Below are 4,750 nucleotides of genomic sequence, written 5' to 3' on the forward strand. Positions count from 1 at the left end.
GAACAGTTATAATTACTCAACGTGTAATCAAAGCGAAATGTGAATGACGTATAAGCTGTGAAGAGAGCATTAGATTTCTGATGGCGTTGGTAAGGCTCGTTTGTCTGGAAACGATGCCTCGTTAGTCGAAATATCACTGCACTACGGCTCGTTGAACATTTAAACAGACGAGTTGTCCTTACAATCACCTGAAATCCTCTCAGGCTTTCCTCATCTAAATATGCATCTGTGGATGTCAAATAATAACGTCGCCTTAGCATTGGTAGTGTTTGTCAACTAAATAATGTATAGATTATACCATCATGTATTGAATTAAATATTTAATTAAGTTCAGCAAATAATGTATTTCTTTATCACTGATAATTAGATTACACAAACTAAAGTACTATTGTGTTTGTAATTACATTTTGACCGGTCAAGCAGAGTGAAAATATATTGGATTTTAAATTTAGTTTGGAATATCACATCCATATTATTACCTAAACTATATTTTGGTATGTATATGTCAATTTCTTTCTCTTTGCTTTAAAATGCATGACTTAAATAAGAACAAACTTTAAATTTGTATATACATTTTTGACTTAATATCATTGGATTAGATTAAAAATAATAAACTTGAAATTAAGTTTATAATATTATAATTAGGTTCATAAACTTGAAATTAAAACTATCGATAGATTACAACCACATGTTCGTATATTTACGAATATAAAACGGACAAAAAGGTTGATCTTAATAGAAAACAGGTTCTTTACCTAACCTGGAGAGTAAGTTAAGGCTAACACTACGAGTATTTGTTAAAATTTAAAAACACATGTCAAGGAACTGTTTGTAATTAAGCCTACAATGCCATGTTTCCCACAGTTCTACACACCAGTTGTTTTCCACATGATAACTGCAATTATTAATGTGAGCTTGGACGTTTATATTAATACGATTTACAATGAAAACTAGCAGTTGCGCGGCTCCGCACGCAATTTCCTGTTGAAAACCAGTACACTATATTCACGTATTATTTTTCTATCATATTCTAAAAATTCCTGAGATAATTGATAGTCGTGAGCCTCTTCGGCGCATTATGAAGGTATTTACCATATTTCCTGCCACTATCTTTCGTGGCTTATGCTTTGATAAGTTATTCAGTACAATTAATCTATAGAGATGAACCTCGATAAACTAATTAGGTTATAAAGAATAAAATTCGGTATGTTAAAATATTAGTTTTCTGTCTAAGACATTTCTAGTATTATTGTGGAGTTTGCCTTGTGGTTCGATCAAGAAAATGTATCAAAGAAAACCAATTTTGATCATAAAGCGTCTTCTCTCGGCTCTTTTCATTTACTTTCGATCTAACCAAATTCGATTACCTTATGTGCTAACACTAACGGCTTTGTGCAATGAGGTGTTTTATAACAGCGTTTAATAGTATTTTAATTGCATTATATAGTTTATTGACCATTGGTGCAATCTAAACTGAAAATTCTTCTTCTATGCAATCTGCATTACACTACTGATCAAGCACTTTACAATAATCAGTTCACTTTGTATTATGTGCCGTAGCGCAGTCTGCCGGATCCAATGTAAAACACTCCAAAATCAACAACTACTCACAAATGAAAAATTAATTAAAAACACATTTTCCAGTCGACCAAATTGTGAATCTTAACCATTCTCGAATTCCATTGAAAACACACACAAAATTGCATCAAAATCGGTCCAGTCGTTTAGGAGGAGTTCAGTCACATACACACGAACACAAGAAATGTATATATCGATTCCTTTTTCTGGGGGAATTCCCCTATCTAGTGGTATTTCAAGAATACTCAGGTGGTGTGCATATCGGCTTTCAGCCCTGAACTTTAGAGCATTGTCTCTGAGTAATTACATATTATATATCTTCTACAATTTTAAAGAAAAGAATATTATAAGTACCTAATATTGGATCTTAAACAATAATGCAGCTTGATACAATTTGATTCGAAATTCTAAAATCCGAAATAACATTTAACTAGTTATTTTTTGCTTGTGAAATAATTTTAACTTACAAAATAAATATGCACAATGAATTCTAATAAGATTTCTTACATGTAGGAAACATAAAAAATACATTTGGCACTTCACAAATTAGATATTCAAACACAAATCAACTGATTATGAAAATTTGAAGCCAATTCACACTCTCACTATTATTTATTAATTTCTAATTATAATCTATTTTTTAAATAATATTAATAAAATATAGACGGTAAAATTTCTATTAAAGAATTCCCATAATCTTAATCAAAACTTACTTTCTACAACCATAACATATTTCTCTGAAGAATAATCTCTTATATTTATAACATATCCCCTGTATTTTCAAGTCCAAATAAACAAATAAACGTCTGTGACAATGAAACAGATGATTAAAATTAAACTATTTTTCTATTACCATTACACACTTTGGCCTAGGTTTATAACCATCAAATCGAAAATTCAGTTATGAAAAACAATAAATTAAAAATGCTATACTCATCATTTCACGTGGTTTGTGAAATGAGACGGTGGGAGGAAAGTTAATTACGCAAATGAAATGTAATATCTATCTTAATTTTATACAAGAGTGGGAACGCAAACCATTTAGAACAGGGGTTCCCAAACTTTTTTGTACCACGCCCCCTCTGGTTATTTGGAGACCCCCCCACGCCCCCCTACACATATCAATAATTGTACGTATGGTGAAAATTTAAACAAGTATTACATGAAAAACGAATATAATAACTGATACAAAATTTAACATTGTAACACAGATACATTTTCAATTTAAGGAAGGTGAAACAATAGGCCTACCTACTTACAAAAACAAAACATAAAATGTAATTTAGTGAGATGGGTGCGCTTGCATGTTCTGGATAAGCTGACAGATCCTGGGTTGAGTTTCAGACAAAGCACAGCGTAGGTCACTTTCGACATCAAGTTTGTTGCGGTACTTGGTTTTGATCGCCACAAGAGTTGAAAACGCTTTTTCGCACATGTATGTTGTTGAAAAAGGCAAGTACATCCGAACAGCTTTCCCTGAAACACTGGGGTAAACTTTTAAGTACTTTCACCAAAATGAGGGCTTGTCCATTTTGTCAAAATCGTATCTTGCAGCAGAGTCATTTTTTATTTCTATTCCCTCCTCTTGCAACTCTTCTGGCAGCAACTGTATGTCCATGTTGAACGGGTCAGTTGATAGTTTGTACAACTCCTCTGACAAGTTAGGAAAGTACCTGCTGAACTCATCCTTGAGGTTCTTCAAATGGTCAATTATCAAGTTTTTCAAAAGCGGTCCTTCAAAAACGTCCTCAAAACATACTTCTTCTGAGACTGACACTACTTTGCTGAAACTTGAATAGTTGCTGGGGTTCATTGACACTTTACGTATCCAAAGTTGTAGTTTCTCAACGTACATCTTGATGGCATCCCGATGTGTTACTATTTTTGAGTCTGCACCTTGCAGTCTCAAGTTTAGGTTATTTAACGTGTCAAAAAAGTCTGATAAATAGGCCAAAATCACTTGGTTCCAGGGTTTTTTGAACTCTGCACTAAGCTCGTTTTGTTTCTGCTGTGCCAAAAACGTTATCACTTCATCACGGAGTTCAAATAGTCTTCCCAACAAATTGCCTTTTGATAGCCATCGTACTTCTGTATGAAATAGCAGCGTTTTGTGATCACTTCCTAAATCTTCACACAGAATTTTAAACAGTCGAGTATTTAATGCACTGTTCTTAACGTAGTTGACTACTTTAATACAAAGCTTTAAAACAGCATTGAGTTCGTTAGGAAGAGTTTTTGCTGCCAAGGCTTGGCGGTGAATAAAACAATGAATCCCAACCACATCAGCATTCTTCTCTTTGACCAACTGCACAAAGCCTGAACGAGAACCCAGCATTGAAGGAGCACCATCTGTGCATACACCAATAAGTTTTTGCCAAGAAAGTTCGTGTTTCTTAAAAAAGTCTGATACTGCTTCCATCACATCTACAGCTTTAGTAGTGGTCAACAGCTCAGTAGAAAACATCAGTTCATCCTTCATTTCTTTCATTTTCAATGTAACGAACATATACAAGCAAATGAGAGCATTGTGCTATTGTCTGTACTCTCGTCAAGCTAGATAGCAAAAAACGGTGATTTTTTTATTGCATCAACCACCTGGTTTTTAATGTCCTTGGCCATATCATCAATGCGGCGTTTTACGGTGTTGTCTGAAAGTGGTATTTGTGATAGCTTTTGCCTACTATCAGTTCCAAGGACAACATCGGCTGCTTTTAAAATGCACGGTTTAACAAGCGTTTCACCAATAGTGTGACTTTTCTTTTCCTTAGCAATAATAAGAGATAATTCATATGAAGCTTCAAGCACTTTTAGAGATGACTGAGCAGCAGATCCAGTGCTATCTAACTTCATGTGCTTTAAATTCTTAGATTTTGCAGCGAAAAACTCTTTAGGTTTGTCCTTTAAAGAGGCATGTTTGGTTGACAAATGTCTCAGAAGACGATTAGGCCTCATCGCGTCATTGCTTAATACCTCATAGCAAATAACGCACTGAGGGTGATCAACATTATCTTTAAGCAAGGAAACAAACCCATATTGAATATAATCGTCAATATACTTGCGTTTCTTTGCCGTGTTCATCTTCTCTGATTCAGCTTCACACAGAACTCACACAACACAAAAACAATTACTCCAATTCAAACGTCGCAGCAATTACAGAACACCCACAATACAG

The 4,750-nt window shown here is 34.2% G+C and overlaps 1 pseudogene; it reads right to left on the reverse strand.

Annotated features, from left to right (window-relative positions):
* Positions 1–3,085: 3,085 nt before the first annotated feature.
* Positions 3,086–4,530, reverse strand: LOC124361055 (annotated as a pseudogene).
* Positions 4,531–4,750: the final 220 nt, after the last annotated feature.

Source organism: Homalodisca vitripennis, chromosome 4 (genome assembly GCF_021130785.1).
Source record: "Homalodisca vitripennis isolate AUS2020 chromosome 4, UT_GWSS_2.1, whole genome shotgun sequence".
NCBI lineage: Eukaryota > Metazoa > Arthropoda > Insecta > Hemiptera > Cicadellidae > Homalodisca > Homalodisca vitripennis.